Below are 25,435 nucleotides of genomic sequence, written 5' to 3'. Positions count from 1 at the left end.
GAAATTTAAGTAAGGTATGTTCTCACCAATATTTATTGCCTTCCTGAGATATTTTGAAGTTCTAACTTGTTATGATTCTTTAAAGTAAACAACAATAAATTTAACCCAAAATCCAATATTTTGATATGAAAAAGTAATTTTTGCTATACCATCACTTTTCTCTTCTTCTTAAAATAAGATATTTTCAGCTTATCTATTTTCAATAGTTCCTAAATAATAGTTTGCTTTGGATGATTGACTATAGGAATTTTGCTCATACAATACCTCCAAAGCATGACATTTTAAATCACATACTCCTTTCACTTGTAATGTTTAAAGTGAATTTCATATTGCTACACAATTTATCATTTGGAGATGGAACAAGATATTTACATGGATTCCATCTATACCTCCACAACTGAAAAAGTATGGCCACATCTTATTAAAACCGTGCATGCTTGGTTATCGCAGCTGAATAGCAATAGGGAGGAATAGTCCTGAATGTACATATTCAAGGACAAACACGTGGAAATCAAGACCCATGACACAGGGTGACATACAGAGCACTGATCTTCCTTACATATGACTCTTCAGAGATCTCTGTAAGAAAACACGCTATGAACTCCCCACTGAAACACAGCCCCACTCTCTTCTGCTTCTACCTCCCTGCCCACCTGCCTTCTCAGTCACCTTTACCGGCCCCTCTTCCTCCAGCTTCCCTAGAAACCTCTCAGTGATCCCCAACATCTAGTCCTTGTCCCTTTTTAAATTCTGAATATTCTCTGGGCCCTCTCAACTGCTCTCCTGGCTTCTCCTGCTAATTCTACAGTAATGGACTCCAAAACAATATCTCTTGTCTACACATTTCTCACGAGCTTCAGATCTGTACAGAACCTACGACACATCTCAACTTAGGTTGCCCACAGTGAGCCAAGCTCCACCTGTCCAAAACCAACTCAGTGTCTTTCCTTCAAAGTTCTGCATTGCTACTGTTTGCCTCACCTTGTTAGTGACACTAAATTCCTTGGTACTCAGTTCCTCACGTTTAAAAATTAAAAATCTGAATTTACTCTTCTGTAAACCTATTAATCTGTGAAGTAGGAATCAAAGAATAAAACGTTACTAGGAAACTCAGCAGGTCAATGAGCTGATGAATGAAGTAGAAGGTATCTAAAAACAAGCAAGCAAATCCTTGTCAGTTGAGGAATACGTGCGTGAATTAAACTCAGATGAGCAGAAGTATGTTTGGAGGACAAAGAGACAGACATCCTCAAGATGCATGCCGTGAAGGAAAGGAGCATGAAAGCTTCAGTTAGGTGTTCAGGCTCGAGGAAACAGAGGCTGCCCATTGGGAAGATTTAGGAAATAAATATTGATTATGTGGGAACAAACTGTGAAGGGTCTTAAAAATTCTGCACAGAAACTTGAACTTAATGGGATAGGCGGCCAGGTGATATTGCAACGTATCATGAGGTTTCACTGTGAATAAGGTGTAAGATGGCTGAGAAGGGAAGAAAACAGACAGGACATTTGGTAAAAGGGTTGGCTCTGCAGGCAGATGGTGCAGGCTTGAGTCCCAGGTCAGCCATTTACTACAGGTATGCCCTATAGTCCTCAATTCCTTCTCTGTGAAATGGAGCATAATGAGGAGGGGGAGTGAAGCCTGTGGCGGTGAGTGTCAGCTCTTGTTGTGGTTTCTGATGCTATGACATGTGTGTTGTAGCCCCAAAATTGGTAGCAACGTGACTGAAAAGAAATCATATCAAAGAGGTGCTTTGAAGGAGACAATATCAAGCCAGAGTGAAGGAAGAAAAATGTAAATCTCATGTTAATAGCTTGGACATTTGAAGAGTTACTGAACCTCAGAGAAAAACTGCAATAATTGGGAAGGGAGGTCTATCGAATGAAAGTTGCATGATCACTCTGTTGGTCACCCTAGTTTGCTAGGTCATTATATCATGGGTCATTTTATCATGTTTTGCAAACAGAGATATTTGGGAGAATGGAATACACCTATATAATCCTAAAATGAAGGAGAAAAGTGGAGAAAATGAATTATCTGCAAGTTTGCTAGCAATTTGGCATTTAATATTTCATTGACTACATATAACTCTAGATATGTCATGTCAAAAACTCTACACTTGACATGTATCACAAGTGAGAAACCTGAAGCTCAGATCATTTGAGTAGCATCAAAATCTTTCTTAGTAAGACAGAGGCATACTCAAGACCAGAATCCAAATCTTCTACAATCTATTATTCTATCAAAGACACCATTGTCATTTAACATGAAAACCAATTAGAAGTCAGTCAACCCCTGACCCAAGCAATCTGTCCCCAAGGCCTCTATATTCAACCTCCAACTCCTTATACCCACCTTTTTCACATTTCCACCACTTTCACCTTATCCACCTCACCATGGTAGGTGTCTACATCACTGCCTCTTAACTGAATGTTTGTCATCTAATCTGTCCCCCCACCCACAGATAAATTTCTCTATAATGCAATCCGAGTGATCTTTCCAAAAAGAATATTCAGATTATGTCACATACCCATCTCTCATTCCCATGACTAAAACAATATAACACCTGCACTGGGCTTTTAAGATAGAGACCCAACTTTTTCATACACTCAACAGGGCCTTCTGCCTCTCCTGGTCTGTCTTGTACATGCTTCCTTCCCCATTCCACAGCTGCTACGGTGACCTTCTAGCAGTTTCTCAGCATACCATTCTCACTTTCATTGAAGATTTTCGTTCTTTCGTCTCTTCCAGCAGCTCTTCTTCCATGTCTTCCTTCATTTTTGTAACTACTCCTTTGCTAGTTAGCAGCTCAAATATTACTCCCTTAGGGGACCCTTCCCTGATCTCCTAAACAAAGTCAAATCTTCTAGCATTCATTTATCATAGTTTTAATTTTATATATGTATGTGTGATTATTAATATCCATGCCCCTTGCAGGCTATGGAATGTTTGAATGTGGATATATCATGGGTAGCTAGAATGTTGCCTGGCATATAATAGAAATTCAATGATTTGAATCAAATTCAAAGGACTGTCTCTGTCTTTCCTCACTATTATGTCCCAGTGCCCCACACTCAGTACAAAATTTTTAAGTAAATAACTACATTTGACAAATACCGTTTGTAAGCATGGTAAGCAAGAAAAATATGTCTCCTGCCCGTTTCACTTGATCTTAGCCAAAGGCCGGGAAGCGATCTCTCCTGCCCATTTACATTTATAGAAATAGAAAATAACAATAGTCTATTTTATATGAAAATAAAAGCATTGTAAAAAACATATATGGCATGAAGCCATTATCTTTTAGAGCTCTGTATATGTCTGTATGAGATTAGAAACTATAGAAAGATATACTCCATCACACAGGAGACTTAGAGACATTTTGTATCTTTTCTTTTTAATTTTTTGGCATTGTTTGAAATTTTTAAAATTATAATGTATTAATTTTATATTCAGATGAAACAGTAACTATTTCTAGTTTTATAAGAAAAATAGAAATCAAATTTAAATGACAACAGAATATGAAAATACGTTCAGACATAATTATTCATTGGCAGATACTCAAAAAGAATTACTTACAGATATTCTTCAGCATAAAAGAAAAAAAATGGACTCGGAAGCACAATAAGCAAAACTATTGGTTATTTATAAATGCAAATGTATTTGGTCTGTGAAAATATGTGAATAATTCTAGACAATTCTAACATGAAAATTATAAGATGAAGGCAAGAAGGAGGGCTAAAGTATATTAAGTTTTTATTTGAAAAAGAAATTCTGATAGACTTTAAACTTTGAGAAGCATAAGTTTCTGTGTGTGTACTAAAAATGTTATGTGTATACTGTAACAGCAGCTCTAAAACTATGGTCTGGAGACTTGTAAGCGTCCCTGAAATCATTTCCAGAAGTCCAGATTGTCCTGCCTTTTCCAGCCATAGATCTGCATGAGACTTGATTTTATCAATTGAATCAACATATTGGAACAGATTAAATGTAGAAACAGATATGAGAATCCACCTATCTTCTATTGAGTCAGATATTAAAGACATTTGTCAAAATGTAAAACAATGCTACCCTTCTCACTAAATGTTTTTGTTTGGGACAACATAGTTATTTTTTAAAAGAAATTCGTTACTTGTGTTTATGTAATAGGTTAAATTTTGTTTTTAACAAATTAATAAATATGTCTTTATGTAGTAAATGTTGAAAGATATAACCCACACTTGAATGAATATTAAGAATGTAAAGGGTTTCCAAAACCAAAATGCTTGAGAACTGCTGCGCTAATATAACAGCTTTATAATGTGTAACTTCCAATAAGCTAAGAAAAAAACAGAAGAAAAAATTCAATTTTTTCGTGAAAGGATTTTCATCATCTAATTAATTAACACATCCATCACCTTACATATTTATCTTTTTTAATGAGAATATTAAATTTCTACTTTCTTAGCAAATTTTAACTATATAATACAATGTTATCAACTATAGTAATCATGTTTTCCATTAGATTCTCAAACTTTATTCATCTTATAGATGAAAGTTTGTTCAATCAACCCTTTAGAAAGCAAAAAAGGGTAAAAACCTGCCCTCTCCAAAAAACATGGTGAAAGAAAACAAAATAAAATGGCAAAAATATATCCAAATGTATTAATTAAAATATAAGTATTCAAGGGTTAAACTTATAAAAATACAAAGTATGTTTACTAAAGTTCCACAAAAATAAAATTACCCAGAAAAGTTAAAAATAAAGGCAAAGAATGAAAGTCCAGGTTGACACAATAGAATTTAAGCCAAAAAAAAAAAAAAAAAAACTAAGAGGGACAATTTATGTTGAGAAAAAGGAAAAGTCCACCAAAACAATCATGAATTTTGGCTACAATTTACAAAATAAATAGAATACAAAATAACAGAATAGCATGGAAAAACCGATACCATAGTAATAGTGGGAAATTTTTAGCTTAATTCTCAAACTTATATATAAAGGAGATATAAATAACAAAGGAATTTTGAATAACAACTTTATCAAGCAAATATCAAGAAAGAGATAAATTCCAAACAGTTGGAATTAATTTTTACACTGTCTCTAACCATAAAGCAGTGAAATTAGGAATCAAACCCTAAAATATAGCTTCCTCCATCCCCATTCAAAAATATTGTATAAAAACTTTTTTTAAAAGCTTCTAAATGATTCATTAGGTACAAATAATAATAAAGAGCATATAATAATCAGAATGCTAAAATACTACATATGTAAAAGTGAATAATATGAATAAACATTTAGAAGCAAGTTTATACTTTTAAATTCCCATATTAGAATGTAATAACAATTGAAAATAAATAAGCCAAACATTGAACTCAAAAAGTAGAAAATAACAATGAGCAAACTCAAACAAAAAAAAGAAAACAAAAATTAAACCAAAATTGTGTCAAATAGAAAACACAAACATACACACATATGTACATCAAACAGAGGATATAAACAACAAAGAGCTAGATATTTGAACAAATAGAAGAGACAAACTTCTGGCAATACTCATCATGAAAAAAAATAATAACATTTGGAATGGAAAAGGGGATAACTACAGACTGATTTAATATTTTTATTCAAAGTACAATACAATGAATAAGAAGTAAATAAATATGAAGACAATTGAAAATGATAATTTCTTAGAAATTAAAAAAAATCAAAAATTTAATCAAGAAATAATAAAACCCCCAAATACCTGAATAATCATTAAAGAAAAATATCCCTCTAAGAGAGTCACCGTGCCCAGGTGATTTTAAAATGTACTTATCTTTGAGTAACTCAAAACTTCTAACTATACAAAATATTTCAGAGAATAGAAATAGAAGGAAGGGATACAAGAAGGAAAAGAATTTTGTAAATCCCATCCAACAATTTATCAAAATATAAGATATTGCAACAAAGTAGCATATATCCCAGGAATTCAAGAATAGTTTAGCATCTGACAATTTCTTTGTGTTAACTGCCACATTGCCAGATTAAAAAAGAAAAAAACAAAAACAAAAGAGTCATTCAATAAAAATTAATATCCATGCATGATTAAAAAAATAAAAACTCTTAGGAAATAAGTATTAGAAAGGAATTTCAATGGCTCCATAAAGAGGATTCACTTTACATCTAGCATCATGTTTAAAGGTAAAATTTTAGAAGCAGAAACATTAAAGTCAAGAATAGGACCAGGATACCCCCTACCATTTGTAACATTCAATGTTACATCAGAGGTACTAACCATTGTAATAAGACAAGACAAAAATAAAGAGGTAGAAAATTGAAAAGGAAAGGTCAAACTGCCATTATTTGCATATAATATGGTTGCACAAAACCCCCAAAAATTAACAGGCAACTCTTAAAACTAGTTTGAGAGTCCAGTAAGATTGGAGACACAAGTCAATGTACAAAAATTAATAACATTTCTATATGCCAGCTGTATTCAAATAAGAAATATAATAAGATATGTCATCTAAAATAGCAATAAAATCTATAGCGCACCAAGGAAGCCATAAATTGCCTTTACATAACGATTAAAATTCATGGAGTCAGAGCAATTGGGTTTCAATGCAGCTACTTTAATTACTATCCTCATGGCATTGGTAAAGTTACTCAATCTCTCTAGACTTTGATTTTCAGATTTGAAAAATAAGAATAATAATTGGCATTTTTCTCAGAGGGTTAATGAGAAGATTAAATGAAATAATACATGCATATTACTTAAAATGATATCTAGCTCAATTTGTGTAGCAGTAGTAGTATTTGTAATACACATATGGATTTGTAATCCATATATGCAAAACCTATACGGAAAAATTGTAAAATTTTTCCCTGGACATGGAAGAATTGACAAAATAGAAAAATATTTGGGTAGACATGGCCATTATCTTAAAGATACTGAGTTTCCCTGTTTTAGTCTATCAATTCAATACATTTCCAATCAAAATGCCAATAAGACTTCATGAAATTTGAAATACTAAACCTAAAATTGGTAAGGAAGTAAAAAGGCACAAGAATAACCAGTACAATTTTGGAATATAACAAGGAGGGCACTAGGAATTAAAATATATTCCAGAACTATAGCAATAATACACAGAGCACTGGACTGTGAAGATCAAAAGTAACTAGTTCCCGGTGTATATGTGAACTTGGAATATGATAACATTAAATAAGTGGGGATTATATCTTCAATATTAATGGTTTTCCTGTGAAACATTACAAAGGTAGATCTTTATTTCACACCAAACACATTTAAAATCTCAAGAACAAACGACAGATGAAAACATTAACATAATTAAAGGGAAAATATATCTTTATATTATCATGGTGAAGATTAAAAATATTTTGAATGAATTGATCTATTTGAAGAAAAATCTTTACAAAATAAAATTTATGCAGATTTTTGAAACACAAAAATCAATAGTACTTTCTATTTTTACATATTTGTACACAAATATGCTAAAATGAATATTAAGAGTACACATCAAATTCATAATTATGGATTCCAAACAAAAGATAGAGAGGTAGAAGTTAAAGGGAAATTTAGCTTTACATTTAGGTTATTTTTTAATAATGCCATCAGAAAAAGAATGAGAATCAAAACATATTTTTAAATGTTCACAATATTCAACAACAGAATCTCCAATGGTTGGAATCTGCCAGACAAACCTCAGATGGGAAGGGGCAGACAGACCGTGCAGCCCAGCTTTGCTCCCTAGAAATGTATTTTTCTTTTCAAGTTTACTTCAACCCCCACCCTGCTAGCCTCAGTGGAGGAGAGGAAGGATGTCATTTCTGCTTCACACTGGCTCAAACAAGCACACATGTTCTTTTCTTGACTCCCTGCGTCACAACTAATTTTTTAAATATTGGAGAAATCTTTGTTCTCAGAGATAGCAAAGAGGAAATAAGCCCAGTACGATGACTTTGAGCAAGCTGGCTCAGATCTCAGATGCCCTCGCAATCCCAACTACCAAACTGCCTACTCACTCTTTCTGCCTTCCCTCTGGTACAACGGGGGAAAGAGTCACTGCCACAACAGTACCCATCCACCTGGGTTTGAATCCTACTTCCTCTCACTTTCCCAAAGATTTTCTTCTGCAGAAGAGTTAACCTTACTGTGTGGTTTGCTGTATTGGGAGGAAGGTGGTAGAGAGGGGGGACTGCTCTGTTCCTTATAGGATGACAACACATTACCTCCTTCAACATGTGCCACATGTACACAAGTAACTCCAGAGGACCAGGACCAGATTTTGTTGCTATTTCATTGTCACTAAAAAATGGAGTGAAATAATGTCTGTTTGTTTTTTAAACTTACATGATGAAAATTATTTTTCAAATCACCTCTTACTGGATAATGAAGGCAGGATCCTTCTAGAAAGCATACTTATTTCAAATTGATCTGTAAATATTGCTAACATAAACATATCCACTTGTAAGGATTAACAGCATCTTCTTTACTTGCGGGCCAGGTGCCACAAATAAAAGAATATGGATAGGCAGCAAACCTATTCTGTCTGAGCAAAGCACAAAGCATCCTTTAAACAACAAGTCACTGTACTTTAAAAAAAAGCTTTTCCTTTTTTATTCTGAAAGAGAAAACTAGTAGCATTTCTTACAGTTAATTATCCTTTTTTAAATTGGAAAGAGAATTTCAAACAATTCATAACAAAAATTCGACCTCAGTAAGAACAGAAAGCTTGGGCAATTGTTAAACAGTGAGGGTTTTTTGAACAGTTAATACTATTTTCATCCTCATAAAATTCCAATTCTGTCAAACAAGGAAGGTAGCACAAGCCAAGAAATACATATCCTACCACTTCTACATTTATGATTTTGGAAACCATTAAAAAATGGAAAAAAAATTGAAATGCAGCCAAGTAGGAAAGAAAATGGGACTCTGTGTCTTTAAGCTAGGGAGAAAAATAAAGCCCAATCATTCCAAATGTATCGCTTCAGTCATCTGGTTTCATTCTATTAATGACCTTTAACATCTGCAAAAATATTGTGAAAAGCTAATTTTGTTTGTACTGAGGTGGTGCAGAACAGTTTCTGGCTGTCACTCTAGGATATGCTATAAAATAAAATTGTCTTTCTGGGAGTCTGACAAAAACCTACTGTACAGATCCAGTTTATTTACAACATCTAAGAATGAAAAGAAAACAGAATTTTACAACATGCCAACATGTGAAAAATGAATAGTACTTATACATTTGTGTATGTGTTAGCAATACCACATACAGATATCTCCCAAGATTAAAGATTTTTAATAATATTTTATGGCATTCAACAAAAATTCTAACCAGCAAAATTATTTTTCAATAAATGTTATGCTGCTAAAATATGAGAAAGCGTTATTCAATGGAGTATGTTTTGATTTACTGCAGGAGCTCTTTAGAAAGGCAAAATGGCCTCATTTCCTCATTTTGACAAGCTTTATGTTTCTATTAATTAAATAAGACTCTTTGGGAAAGAGGTAGGGACACTGGGGTTAATGTATTGACTTTACATCCTTAGAGGCCAAGGTTAAAAATATACCAAATAGCCATCAAAAAGAGTAAGTCTAGTCACGCTGGCCTTGTTCTTACATTCACTCATTCTCAACTGCACTATCCAGTTTTGTGAATGATTTGCGGCCCCTGCCATAGAAGTGCCTGGGCCTCAAGAACGCAGGCATTTCACAGTTCAGGAGTTTGATGAGCCCGATAGGCCCAGCTCGGAGATCATGGAATTGTGGATATCAAAGCTGGAAGAGGCCTTGCAGACAGGTAGTCAAGGTTCCCATCTGATAACTAAGTCCTCCTGACAACATACCTGCCATGAGGCCAAACACTGATGCTTGATAACTTCTAAAGAAAGGCAATTCACTACCATCTAAGGCAGCATGCTGTTCTGAGAAAGTTTTGAAGCCTTTTGAGAAAGCCTTACAGAAAGTTTTCCAAATATTGAGCTGAGACATTTCTTCCCTTGTGGGACCTCTGCATCATCATCCCTTCTATATATAAAAGCAGGTAAAATTCGTCTTATACCATAAGCACATGGCTTATGGCATGACTTAAGATCCACTCATTATCAGGGGTTTTCAGTTATTTATACATCGATAGCAAAAATGAGGATGGACAAATAGATAGATGATCGATAAATAGGTGCATTTCTGCAAACATCCTGAAAAATGACCACTGAATCACCTAAGTGATTACTTCCCTTGTCTAGATATCAAGGTTTTGGTAACAGACAGTATCATTCGGCAGTTATATCACAATGTTTACCCATACTGAGCTCACCAGCTTAGCCCAAATTGCTAAGCCTTTCACAATAGTTCCTCCTAAACTTGTTTTCTGAATCTGCAAGGAAGGTTTTAAGGCCCTAACTCAGAAATTCACATCACACGTTTGAAGTTTGATGTCACCCAATATGTTATGTCTTCAACAGACCTGCAAAGAAAAGTACCCAGCCTTTCCAGCCCACCGTCAAAATCACCAAAGGGCGGGTGAGGAAACAAAACCTTCCCATTTGTACTTACATAAGAGTTTTACCCTCTTGTCTTTAACCAGTTTCATTTTGGCCTCCTAAACTATAGTTGTAATGGAGGAAATTTCAAATTTGCATTAAAAGGTGCCAAGTAAATATTGTATGGGATAGAATCCTCTATCTGGGCGGGGAGAGACAGAGATCTATAAGCAGTCTTCAAGTCAATTGACAGGCTTTCAAGGTGGATGAAGTTTTGTTTTAACCATTCTTTTCTGGTTGCCCATTCACACCCCTCACCTGGTTATTCCCGCTCTTTTGCAAGAGCACAGTGACTGGACTTCAGAGTGATACAGTTTCTTTCCATCTCCAAATATGTAGAGTTTCATAATGAGCCATCTGTCATTTTGTGATTCCATGTAGACAACAATGCCCTAAAGTTTTGTTGTCATAGCAACCACACCAGAGTTTCCAAAGCAAACTCTGTAGTGATTCCTACTTTCAGATTCTATCCAAGATGGGCTGGGGTTGGAGGCTAGCATTTCAGAAAATTCAAGTTCCTAAGAGTTGCTATCTATTCACAATTAATGCTTAACATAGAACACCTCAAATTTCAATGAACAAGATTACAATTATAATATTATTTAAAATAAAGAGGAGTGAAAATGTCTTCGGTAAGCTGTGATTTATTTTATTTTAGATTAGTGTTATTATAGGGCAGTTATGTCTTGGTTTGAATTCTGGAGACAGACTCCAATGTAGCAATCATGACTTCCTTTTCAGTTTGCTGTAGACCAATTATAGAAGAGGCAAGAAAAAATTCAGCTCATTGTTCATATTCTTGCCTCCTATCTCATAGTATTTTAAAGCATCATGCCACATTATAGCAGAACAAAGGAACCAAGAGTGCATTCTGTGAGAAGAGGGAAAAAGCACGTGTTTTTTTTTATCTTGACATTATTTCTTTTCTCAGAGACTATCTGTTACTTATCTTTAACTTTCCTGTTCTATAGGTATGGGAATGATTTATTTTCTTTCCCTTTTATTTGCAATCTTTAAATAATAGTTTTCATAGAAAGTATGAGGTGTGATCAAAAAATATGGTGAATGTTTACATTTAAAAACATGTATTACAGTAAAAGACACATTGCCATTCATCTCCTTCAAAATACTCCCCCTCACTTCAAACACACTTATCCCATCATTCTTGCCACTTTCTGAAGCAGTTCTGGAAGTCCCCTTTCGTGAGTGTCTTTAGTTGAGCTGTCATGGCTGCCTTGATGTCCTGAATCGATTCAAAACGTTTACCTTTCTTGGTCATTTTGACTTTGGGAAAGAGCCAGAAGTCACACAGTGCCAGATCTGGTGAATAAGGTAGATGAGGATACATCGTAATGGTACCAGAGGTGATGTGTGACACAGAGCATTGTCATGATGGAGGACGAAGGGAAAGAGGAATTCCAGAACTGTTTCAGAAAGTGGCAAGAACGATGGGAAAAGTGTGTTCAAGGGTAGGGGGAGTATTTTGAGGGGGATTAATAGCAATGTGTCTTTTTACTGTAACACATTTTTTTTATTTAAACATTCACCATGTCTTTTGACCACACCTCGTATGTACGAGTGAGCATGACCTGAGTGATATTGTTTCACAGAGATATAGTCAAATCTCTTTGCTGTCCCTTCGACTGCCTTATGTCTTTCAAGTACCTTTATAACTTTTATGTTTTTGTTAAAAATTTTAGAAACTAACATTTGATTAATTTCAGTTACTTATTGAGGAAACAATGACAGTTGCCTGAGTAGGAGGAGGAAATAAAACAAGTTGTGAAAATATTAGTCAAGGGGCATTGCAAAAATCTGGTCAAGGAGCAGAAGTAGGTCAAGGGCAGTTGGAATGAAAAGAAAGATATTGTTTGCAGAAAACATCTTAGAGTATTCATTCATTCATTCAACAATATGGTGGGCACTGTCTAGTTTGGTGTAGGAAAAGAAATGCAAAAATTAGTGAAATATCCCTACAACTGAAGGTGTGGAAGATGGGCTCTCTCACACACATTTGGCAGGAATAAGATAGATACAACTATTTGATATGGTAATTTAGCAGCATATATTTTTGAAGTACAAATAATTTCATTGCATTTTTATTATACTTATACTACATGCTCATTATTCGCAATATTAAAAAATGCAATATTTAAAAAATATTCAGTCTTATCACCTGAAGATAATCATTCCTAAATTTTGACATATATTTTTCTAGCTCTTCTCATGCTATTTTTACACAACTGTATTTTATATATATATAAAGCATATATATAGAGAGATTTCTCTATACGTGTATAACAGCTATGTTAAAGAATATATATTTACTTACTTATAAGTTTACATATTAATATATAATTATATACTTTACACATAATTTTATATGTAATTCTATATTAATTATATATTTATATAAATTTTATATATAAAACCAAAAATATGTAATATATACATTTTTTTAATTCTGGATTGCCTCCCTTAATATAGCAGCATAAGCACTTTGTACATTAACATAAATATTGTATGATCGTCATTTTTTAAGATTGTGTAATTGTTCATAATGTAGTTATACCCTAATTTTACTAAACCAAATGCTAAACACTAGAGAAATGGTACATGCTAGCTTTTCCATTTTTGAATTATTTTCTTAACATATATTCACCAAGTAGAGTTAATATTTCTAGGACATAAAAATTGTATCAAAAGCGGTAGGTACCAGTTGACATTTCAAACAAGCCTTTTATGATACTTTGGCATTCTTTGTTTCCATTCTCCTGTGGCCGATGTATGATTTACTGAGTATTAGAACCACGTGCCAACTAAATTCTTCTGGGGTCTTATGGGGTCTGCGTTTCCTTGTACTCTTTGTCATCAATCACATATACCTTAATTTTGTTCTTTCCTTACAATTTTCTCAATCAGCTCACTGAAAGAATGAAATTGTCTCAGTATTTCATCTTCTAGAGACTTCAGACATCCTGTGAAAGTTTCAAGCTTGGCTGAATAGGGTGGCTTTTCTGGTGAACTGATGGAGTTCCAAGTAGTATAAGTCCTATATTATTTTAGATCATTTTAATCTTCATACTTTCAACGTTCATTTCCAATCCATTTCCCTTGATGGTATGCTATATAACAATCCAATCTTAATAAAAAATATATCCTCTGCAGTAAGCCTGTGTTTAATAAAAAATAAAAATGATGTTATGGACAGAATATATCAACCCAAAATCCATATGTTGAAGCCCTAACTATATTTGTAACTATATTTGGAGATAGGATCTCTAAGGAGGTAATTAGGTTAAAGGAGGCCTTAATCCAATAGGATTGACATCCTTATAAGGAGAGGAAGATATACCAGGAGTGCACATGCATGGAGGAAAGGTCATGTGAGGACACAGTGGGAGGCACCTGTCCATAAACCAGGAATGAAGTCCTCAACAGATACCAACCCTGCCAGCACCTTGGTCTTGGACATCCAGCCTCCAGAACTGTGAAAAAATACGTTTCTACTGTTTAAACTACTAAGTCTGTGGCATTCTATTATGGGAATTCAGGTAGATTAATACAGATTTGGGTACCAAGAAGTGTTCCATGTTACTTAAAAACATGGAAGCAGCTTGGGAACTGGATAATGGGTAAGACCTGGAAGAGTTTTGAGGTGTATGTTGGAGAAAGCCTAAATTGCTTTAAAGAGACTGTTGATAGAAAAATTGACATTGAAGGTGCTTCTGGTGAGGTTTCAGAAGGAAATGAGACACCTGTTATTGGAAACTGGAGGGAAGGTGATCCTTGTCATAAACTGGCAAAGAACTTGGCTGAATTGTATGTACTTCAGTGTTTTGTGGAAAGTTGAATTTGTGACTAATACCTTGGATATTTAGCAAAGGAGATTTCTAAGCAAAGTACTGCAGCCTAGTTCCTCCTTATGGTTTATAGAAAAATGCAAGAGGAGAGAAATTAAATTGAAGAAATTGTTAAGCGAAAAGGAACCAAAAGAGAAATTTGGAAAATTCTCAGCCTATCTGTATTGCAAAAAATGAGAAAGTGTGCTCTGGAGAAAACACCAAGGGTGTAGCTAGACAATCACTACATAAAGAGATCACTCATTGATTTAATCAGCTATCTCAGCAGAAGCCAGGAATAGAGATGGAATTATCCCAGATTAGACATTGCCAGTTTGGACAAAGGGCACAGGAAGGCTTTGGGACTTCTGGGATTCTAGAGGATGGACAATAGCGCTATCTAGCTGCAAACATGACTTATCGTTCTGAAAAGGGAATAATGACCCCAAGGGTGATTCTGAGATTAGCAGGGCTGCTATTGCCACCACAGGCCCAGAGTACACAGGCCTAGGGGGGTCAAAACCATCTCAGTTTCAGAGGATGGGGCCACTTCTTCGCTTTCAGTGAACAGCACTACCCCCGCTCAGAGCCTCATGGGCAAAGCTGCTGCTATCCATGGCCAAAGGGGCAAGGCCACCACCCCGATGGGTCTGGAGGGCAAAGTCACCACCCTGGTGGGTCTGGAGGTAGAACATCAAGCCAAAGAAGATTATTCTTGAGCCTTAAGATATAACGAAATTTGCCTTGCTAGATTTTGGACTTGCTTGAGATTCATCCCCCCTTTCTTCTGTCCAATTTCTCCCTTTTGGAATGGGAATGTCTACCCTCTACCTGTCCCACCATGGTATTGTGGAAGCACCTAACTTGTCCACTGTCACAGGTTCATAGCTGGAGAGAAATTTTCCCTCAAGATGAATACATCTCAAGTCTCATTCAGACTTAATTTAGATGATATTTAGATAAGACTTTAAACTTTAAAATTAATGCTGGAACATGTTAAAACTTTGGGGGCTGTTGGGGTAGGTGAGTGCGTCATTAATGTGAGAAAGACATGAATTTTGGCAGACCAGAGGGCAGAATGCTATGGACTGAATTGTTACCCTCCCCCTCCCAATGTATATGTTGAAGCCCAAACCCCAAATGTGACTGTAATTGAAGATACATCCTTTAAGGTGATAATTAAGGTTAAATGAGGTCATAAGGATGGAGGCCTAATCCAATAGGACTGGCGTCCTTATAGGAAGAGAGACACGAGGAATGCATGAGCGCAGGGGAAAGGCAGTGTGAGCACACTGTGAGAAGGAGGCCATCTGCGAGCCTCAAAGAGAGATCTCACCCAAAACCAACCCTGCTGGCACCTTGCTCAGATTTCCAGCCTCCAGAACTGTGAGAAATAATCTTGTGTTTTTAAGTCATCCAACCTCCATCTGAGCAGACTCATGCAGATGGGTAAGGCTCTGCCCTCAAAGGATTTACAACCTAATTGTGAGGAAAATATTTAATTCCAGTTGTTTCACACTCATAAATTCTGGCCGTATAATAGCACCACAATAATAGTCCTTTACCAGATGAACTTTCTTCTGCAGAATATGGCAATCTCATACTACTTAAACTCATCCAACTACCTAAGGAAATCCTCAGGTTCTGCTATCATATCAAAATGTGCTAGAAAATCTATTTCTTCTGGATACCATGTGGTATGCTTCTCATTTGTACCCTATTGTGGCCATGTGAGTTCCATTCAATTCTCTAATGTTTGCTGATTCAACAGCATAAGAAGCGAGGTCCAGCACCCAGGTCCCTCGGTCCCAGAGATCACTGTGACCTTCCGCTTTTCTTATGGCTGACTATACGCCTTGGCACCATATGCCACTCTTCCCTCTACTTGTGCCATGAAAAATTCAATAGTCACTTCACTAAAATAGATGGAAAAAACATTCTCACCCCAATAATATCAGAGTCTGCAGCTTAAGGCACAAAATTATGTTGACATTTGCCTTCAGTATATTTCAGAGATTGTCTTGACACACCCTTATTATTTTTATAAGCTATTCATTGGAACCCATTTATCTCAGGACTTAGATTAAACCCCTGAGGATCTGGACTGACAGATCATTTGGAAAAAGCCATACATAATATTGCCTCTTTCACCAAGTTTTCTCCCTTGACTTTCACCACCCATAGGTACATTCCTTCCCTTGAATCTCCTAGAATCCTCATGAAATTAAATGCTTGAGGTTTTGGCCCTACACCTTTCTAAATAATCCTGGTCATGTCTGACTCCAAAACGTCCACATTTGGGGTCCTGCTTGAGAACACCCATTATATAAAGCATATGTACATATGGAAAACTATGCAATACAGAAGTGCAATATATGTGTGGTAAAATTAAAGCTAATTTTTATGGAATACTTTCCATGTATCCTGACTTGAATGCTTCACCTGCATTTAATCACTAATCCTCACAACTTCCCTACATGAAAGATGATACGATTTCTCTGATGCAGCTTAGACGTGTTACACAACCTGTCCAAAGGGAATGGCAAAACTCAGATTCAAACTCAGGGCTGTTGACTACAGAGGTTATGCTATCAAACTCCACACTGTGCTTGACATGTGTTAAAGAAGAATTACTATGAGACGCTCAAAGGAAGGAGAAATTGGTAATTCTCAGGGTAATGGTCTGTTGAGGAGGTACAAATTAAAATGGCCCTTGAAGCAGTAATAGAGTGCTAAGGTATGGAGACTTTAGTGGGTGTGGAGGCTTAGAGAGGATTCAGATTAAAATCTTGAAGAAGAAGAGGGATTCTAAGGCATTTTATAAAGGATGTTAAAGGAACTGAGAACTTTAGGTTTTGTGAACAGGAAGTTGAGGGAATCATATTGTAAAGTTCTTTCTTGACGTGTGCAAAACAACAAAAGGCATAAGCTAACACCTTACAGATTTCCAGCTTTCATAATGATGAAACAGAGTGATGAAGTAACAAAAGGTTTCATCAATGAAGATGACCATGTTGTCTTCAAAGGCTTAAGGGGAACAGACATTCTCTAATCCCTGTGGACACCTGGAAAAGTTCTTCATTATGGGGTTGTCCAGGCCCATTTTTCACCTCCGTGAGTGCAGTGCAAGTCTCCTTCTGTCCACATAGATCATGATTCCTCTCTACAGGTAGAGGTGTAAAACAGGAGAGTCTGTTCTGAAAGGGGCTGTTTGAAGTTTCCCGCAGCTGAAGTTCATGCACCTGATGATGACTCAAATGACAAAAATGGTATGTGTTTGTGTGTATATAGTAAGTATGTCTATGTTTCTCACACAAACACATACACACACACGTATTTATGTATATGTGGGTACATGTGAACAATCATAAATGACTCTTTTTACATTCCTTTCCATTAATAGCGTGGTTTCAACATGATAGAAACCATGTAGGCATTCATCAGTCATTGGAAAATGTGTCTCTCCTTGGAAATCTATGACTGAAGTAGGGAGTGATGAGCTATAGAAGACACGAGTTAACCTTTATACCTAGCTCTGCATTCTAAAAGAGAAAAATAGAGGTTGCTGAACACATTCATCTTACTGCCTCAATTACTTGAAGTGGATAATCAGCTTAACACTATAAGAACGACGTTGAATATGTGTTGATTTTTCTTTGGTATTGATTGCTGTGCTTTGACGCACTGTTCTCATTATTATGCACCAAGGCACCACCTGGCGTCATTGTCCAGCTTAACTACTCACACATCAGGTGATCGTCCTTTTTGCAGTTTCTCTTCCTTGTATGTAGTTGCCAATGCATATGCCTAGAACTGAAGACATGGGTTATTAGTTTAAGTAACATAGTTTATATTTTTAAATACCGTGTTTTGAAAACGACACACTTTTAGACAGAAATCGCCGAAATTCAATGGCAGATTTTTCTAGAGCGTATTTTTTTCTCAGGTTTCTCTTAAGAAAGATGCTGTTTCTCATTTGAGGTAACTTCAGTTCCTTAATAGATAATGGTCCAAATGTAAGTTGCAGGCGCACCACAGCACACATCCTTTGCATAAATGTCCTAAATGTGAACAACCAAAATATGTGCCTATGTTTATTGAATAATGATTATAATGAGAATTATTATTGTCAGCTTCCACAAAGAAGCATATGCTTAAATAGGGCACTGTTTCTGCCTACCCACCTGTCTACCTGGCATCAGTCAGGCAACACGCGGCCCCCAGGTAATCAGCAAAGCTTGTTTCCTGCACTTGAGGCACCTGAGACCCAGACATCCCTTTTGTAGCTCCAGCACCTGAATCGCTAATGAAGGAAGCTGCCTACAGACTTTTGAGTTGTCCTCGTGAGCAGTGTTCATCAAGTTACAATCCTGCCAATAATCTGTGCCAACCGATTCCCTGCTTTCAGTGTGTAAGTGGGGAAAACACAACAGCCTTATGTTTCCATAGTTCACATTTCATAAAAGGATCATCTGTGTTGACTGCTCATAGTCTATTCGTCTGAGGAAGTCCATCAGTGCACTTCACTGGGGGCCTGAAGCTTAGTATTCTTCTGACCAAGCGCCAATAAGAGTCAAGCCTCTAAGTGTCCTGAAAGCGCCTAAATCCAGACCCTCACTAAGGGCGAGGGTCTGGAGTTAGTCTGTGCCTCCTCAGCTGCTATATAACGTGCTTAGAACTGAGTTCCTGAAGACCACTATGGGCGCAGAACTTCCATCTCCCCTCTCCAACACATCCGTGCTAATGTGAAGTATCCAGGTTCCTGACCCTTGCAATTCTTTGTCATTTGCCATGTTAGCCCTCCCTGGGCAGCACCACTGCATGGCCCTGGCTTAATGCCCAGACCCCACAATGCCTTCTGTGCAAACTACTTATCCAATTGGCTAATGATAAGTCCCCAGCTGGCCCGAGAGGACTAGCCCTTCAGTTTATGGCAGATGCTCTTATATGGAAATAGGTCCTTAGAAGTTTCTCAGTCAGAAGATGTGGCAATTGCTTCTCCATAGGGAAATTTGAGCTTGCGTCTCTAGAGGGGTGAAATTTATCCAAGGATTGAAGGAATGTCCAATTTACAAACAGAATCTGCAGAGGTGAGTTACAGCTCAGGAAATAATGCTATGCCTTCTACACTAGGAGAAATACATGAGTTGTTGATATATTTTATCTAAAGTGGAGACATTTAAGAAAGGAATCTCACTAGCTGGTGTATACGGAGTACAGTGATGCTTCCTACTGTGTGCTCTCTTGCAACATGAACTGGCCTAATGACTGCTCTAAAAGAGTAAGTTTTCCATGCTAAGGAAGAAGCTAGTTTTAAAGAAAAACATTCATACTGTACATCCCTTCCCCCTAAATACACACACACACACAAACACACACACACACACACACACACATATCTATATGTTTGAATTCTCTTAGGAATTGGCCAGGACAATAAGACTTGGAATTTCAAGTAAACTAATACTGTTGCCTCATTGCTTTATGTTTAAGACCAGTAGAGTCAATGAATTGACTAATTTTTTCCTATAGAAAAAAAATTTTTTGGCACCTTGGGTATTTGCACACATTTATCATTTTGGTTCTCTCAAATAACACAGCAATTGATTTTTTAGTATCTAGGCCTCTTATTTCTTCTACATAATTTATAGGCTTCCAACCAATCTATAATGACTAGACCAGCAATGAGGAGGGTAACTTGTCATTGAAGGCCCCTCTTGAGCAACAGGACCGAGGGACACTCCGAATTATCGGTGTCCATGTGGTGCTTGCAGTGGCCCAAGAGCTAGAGACTTGGCTTGCAAGCTGCATCCCCAGAAAAAAGTATAGACTAGAGGTAGTGAAGATGGCGTTGCAATGGCCTGTCTCTCCTTTGCCTTCTCTCCTCAAAGTACATCATCGTTTTTTCTCTAACAGAAGTAGGTCTTTGGGTTTCCCTGTAGCTCTGACCTAGAATCTGCCTGGCCCTTTTCCATCCAATTACCAAGGCACAAGGGCAGAGATTCACTGAGGTCAGCTTTGGCTTTTGCCCATGGGGGGCAGTGTGTGTTATCACATCAGTACCGTTGGCTGCAGAGAAGGTGCCGGGGATGCAGGAAGCCAGACCTTGATATTTTCTTCAGCTAGAACCTATCATCAGATATCAAGTCACTTATTATCTGGTTAATTTGTACTATTCATATTGCTGCAAACAAAAGCATCTTCAGGTTTTATCATTGTGATCTCTTCCACCAACCTTGCTTCCATGCTCAAATCAGCATCAGCACACAGTCAAACCTGCCCAGCCCCAACTAAAAAAAAAACCTTCTTACACTTAGACTTGGAGCATTGATTTATTTCCCGTTTTCTCCCCAATGCCACATTTTCCTCAAACAGATTCATAGACAAGTTCATTTCCTTGTTATGTCTCTTATTAGCTGTGTGAAATTGTACAAATCACTTATGCTCTCTGAGTTTTGGTTTTCACATGAGAAAAGTGAAGGAAAAGTGTTTGCTTCACAGAATTATTATGGGAATCAAGATATTTCTATCTTAAATCACTTTAATGAAGTATATAGAATGAGTATATACCTCCCACAATTGGGACTGGTTTCTCCAATGTGTACACTTCCTCTTTTCCCATCCTACATCAAAATACTCATAATAAATTGCATCTTTAATAGAATCCGTAGGACCTATATTTGTTTCCCAATAAATGAGCTGTCTATTAATAGGTACAAACAGGGTCCAAGTAGCTATTTTTCCTATGTTTAGATTTTAAAAAAACAAAACAAAACAAAAAAAAACCACCTTTATTTATTTTCATAAAGCAAGTCTCTCTTCTAGAATCAAAATGAACATATTCTAAAGCAGTCATTAGCCTTACACTTTGCTCCCGCAGTCAAAAGAGATCTGGGCTCCATCTTAACTAGCATAGGCCTTCACTTGGATTACTAACAATTCAGTAGGAGATGTAAAAACATTCGAACCCAGGAATTTAAAGAGGAACATTGTTCTTGTGCTATATAAAATGAAAGAATGCATTTGGAGAGTAAAGAGTCAAATCCCTCCCCTGCCTGAGTTATCATGTCAGCCCATCGCTTCCTCTTGCTGCTATTAGCTTCTCATAATATAAAACATTTCTTCATTTCCAGCAGATAATACTTTCCGTGAAAAGGTAATTTTTGAAGTCTATTACTTGCATTCTTAGTGAAGAGCACAATGTAGCATTTTGTTCTAATATGCCATTGAAATTGTTTGAGTAGGTACACCATGGAATCAAATACAAAATGTCAAAATGGTTCCATTAACTATGCACATTTGCACTGCTTCCGTTAATGGCCATGTTTTTGTTCTTTTCCTTCATCTTTGCATCTATAAGATAAAATGATTCAGTTGATGTAACTGAAAAGTGCATTGAAAAGGTAGAGAGCAAATTACAAAAGCATCAAGCCACAATTCCACCCACATGCTTTATTTTATAATGAACTTTAATAATGATAGAAACTGTCACTAGATTTAAACATCTGTCATTTCAGCAATTGTAGTTAATGTGAATATCTCATACCAAGTAATGTTTTATAAAAACATGGCAGGGGTTGTGTATTATATTGAACTGAAATGTCATATTGAAATCTTAACTAGATGCTATTATTGTAATATATATTATGTTAAAAGAAATTTACTTCAACTTTAAAGGCTAAAATAAGCACTGTGTCTCCTTCGATATCATATGTTCAGATAAAATAATTTTACTTGGAGGAAAACTTTATTTTCTTTTCTAGACTTAGCATGAGCACAAATTAATACCCACTACTAATAATAAGAAATGTTGTGCTCATGTATCTTGGTCGTAAATACACAACCAAAATATAATTATTCCTTTTTCTTTGACCAAAAATTAACTCCAGAAAGAAATGTGTGGTTCTTAACAGTAAACATTTACTAATCCCAAAGGTACTTGAGTTGTCCCTTCGATCTACCTTGCAAAAGAAAAGGTATTCCCCATGGCAAAACCCCAGACTCAAACCTAAACAAGCTCAATTACAAGAGGGCAGAGCTCAGGGCAGCAAGAGGAAGCCTGGGCCAGGTGGCCTTGCTGCTGAGTCATTCAGCAGCAGCCTCCTTTGCTTTGCTTCCTGGTAGTTTGGGTTCCTGCTGATGACTGCAAAGCAGGCATGGTAATATCAAATGAAATCAGCACCTGACAACTCTCAGTTTCCACTGCCTACCCACTTTCCACACACTCACAGCAGTCTCTGCCCACATCAAAAAGGCTTAGCAAATCTCTGAGAGAGGTGAGGAACGTTTCTCAACTTCATACTCACATAATGAAGGAAGAAGTGTGAGGTATATTTTCATCTCTGAGTATCAGGTCCTCTCTCCCTTCGTCTAGCAGAGAGGATGAGAAGAAAGGTAGCCGGCTTTCCATAGCCTGCTATTTCCTGGGTGTCCACAGCTGTTCCCCAGTGGTTAGGAGCTTAAGAGCAACCGGGCACAGCATTCTTGTACTGTACATGTATTTGGGGCCGTTTCATCACTTTCACCTCATGAAATATTTTTCCCTGTTAGTTTTGGTTCCCTGGAGTTCTCTGTGCTTATATGTGCCTTTTTATATTTCGTAACAGTTTCACAAACGCTACTGAATAAATTTACCAATTCCACCAAAAATCTAGAACAGCTAGTCTTTGCCACCAGATGGCAGCGTAATACCATTCATGCATGCAACAAGAATAAAATGGGCTTATGGGACTTTGGATAAGTACTACTCACTAAGCTAGGCCCTGAAGTGAGATAACATTTTCTTCAATACTGATACTCGAAGATAAAGGGATCCATAGCGATGGGAAAAGAACCTTTCATTTATGTACTACTGTGCAACACACCCCAACAAAACTTACTGGTGTAAAAAGGTAATGTTTTATTATTTATCACAGTTCTATTGGTTGAATGTGTTTAGCTGGCCTGGCCCATTCTTCTGGATTTACCCTCTGCTTCACGGCATAATGCTGTCTTTCATGTAGCCACTTTCAGCTGGAACCTGGCTGGGACTGAAAAGCCTAAGATGGCCTCTCATCCTCCAGGGCCTCTCCCTACTTGGCTTATCACCAAATCTAGCACAAACTTCCCTAAAGCATGGCAGCTGACTTCCAAACAATAGCTTTCAAAGTGAACACAACCCATTTTATAAGTATATAAGGCTCTGCTCCTAACACACCTGCTACTGTTCTGTTGGCCCAAACAAGTCAAGTGGCCAAGCCCATGGTCAATGTGAGAGGGACCACACATGGGCGTAAACACAAGAAGGCAGGACCAGCAATGAGATGGTCCACCATAGATTCTTAAAAGGACCCACAGCTCAGCAAGCTCGAAGAATCAGAAAACTTTCCAATTCTGATTTACCTTAGAAATGTCATAAATCGCTATCTTCTTTTTTCAGGAAATCATAGATAAGACAAATGGGGCTGACAAGATTTTAAAATGTCAGGAAGATAGACCATCTGGCTGCTCCCCACAGCACTTGACTCTATGGTAGAAGAGCCCAGTTGCAGGATATGGACTTAAGATTGCAGAACCCAAAACTCAACGTTTTGAAAACACCCATTATGGAACGATCTCAAAGGGAAAACTAGGACCAAGTCAACTTAAAGAACACAACCTCATCAACCAAATGTAAATTCCACAGTTTACAAAAACAGACCTCCCTGGCTTATCAATGCTTTACAAAGGCTATTTGCAAACCCAATCCTTGTAGATAACCCCCTCCAGGAAAATACATTATAAAAGCAGAGGTTGCTTTATCAACACAAATTCGGAACAAGGGGAGCTGGATAATATCAAGGAATATTTCCATTAAGGCTGATGAATTGTCCTTCTCCATTCCATGAACATCTCTATTTTAAGAACTGACTCAGTTCCATTGAATTACAGCAACAGTGCATCTTAACAAGACTAGAAAAACACTGATATAACATTTTTTTCATTAGCAAAGATTACTTACAGGATTAAGAATGAAAGTCAAAACTTTTTCTCAGTATTACGTGTTGCATAAAGCCAGTGTTTTTTTTCATCTGAGATAATATTCATACTTATTATGCATGACCCAGAAAGCATTGTTGATGCATAATGTTGATTCAGTAACGAGTGCACTTTGATTTTTAATCTGATAATCCCCATGGCTAACAGGTTGCCATAGCTAAATGATGCTTTTGTAGTTTAGTTAACATCTGCCAATGACTGAACCTAAGGACAGTATCTATCCACAGTTCCAAATTAGCTTTCCAGCATCAAGATTAAAACTAAACAGCAAGGCCTTACATCTTTTAAGGCAGCCCGTTACATTTATTTACATATAAAATTTATATGCTCTGTAAATGTAACTGATATATGCTGTCATTATCTCTGAATTTTTAGTGAATTAGAAACAAAATGGGGGAAGGGGCATTTACTGAAACTCTTCAATAAGAGTTTATGTTTTTGTTTGGGCATTAAGATAACAAATACATAGTCTGACAAATGGAATATGTGAATTATAGAGATAGCGTTTCTTCATGTGAATCCTATAGGCCAAACGCTCAACATTCAGTGTTCATGAGAAAAATGCAATTTTCCTATGATGATGTTTCTTTTCCCATGGCAAAATATTCTTCATTATATTATAGCCTGGGATTAAGTGATTCATTAGGTGAGGATAGAGAAATATTCAACCCATTAACCATATCATTTGTAAAAGAGCTTTGTCTATTTAAATATTCAGTATCTCATGTGTCACTATCAAAATGCCAGTTTCAAAAACATTACTACACAAGGCTCTCTTAAGAAATGTATTTATTTGAGCACTTGCTGAATGTTTTGTTCAATACTTAAAGAGTCAGTAAGTGGCTCTGCATCTGGAATCACATTAACTATTTCAGGCACCCAATTCTTGAATTTACAACTCACAACAAAAGAGCTCACATTGGAACAGTTTGCCATCACCTAAAACTCAACGTGTTGGTTGGAATTGATCAGTAATATTCATGATGTTTTCTGACACATGTCTGCGGTGAGGGTGGTCCTCGCAGCTAATCAAGAAACCATAAAGTAAAAAAGGAATCA

At 36.6% G+C, this 25,435-nt stretch overlaps 1 long non-coding RNA gene across 1 annotated transcript; it reads right to left on the bottom strand.

Annotated features, from left to right (window-relative positions):
• Nucleotides 1–12,999: 12,999 nt before the first annotated feature.
• On the bottom strand, nt 13,000–22,915 carry LOC141568572 (uncharacterized). Its single transcript, XR_012491733.1, has 3 exons — nt 22,666–22,915; nt 18,105–18,172; nt 13,000–13,690 (listed from the first exon to the last, which is right to left on the bottom strand). It is a non-coding gene; the product is annotated as an uncharacterized LOC141568572 (long non-coding RNA).
• Between the last annotated feature and the right edge of the window lie 2,520 nt (nt 22,916–25,435).

The sequence above is a fragment of the Rhinolophus sinicus genome, linkage group LG14, assembly GCF_036562045.2.
Source record: "Rhinolophus sinicus isolate RSC01 linkage group LG14, ASM3656204v1, whole genome shotgun sequence".
NCBI lineage: Eukaryota > Metazoa > Chordata > Mammalia > Chiroptera > Rhinolophidae > Rhinolophus > Rhinolophus sinicus.
The sequence above is the reverse complement of the archived record's forward strand: the minus strand, read 5'-3'. Positions and strand labels throughout refer to the sequence as shown.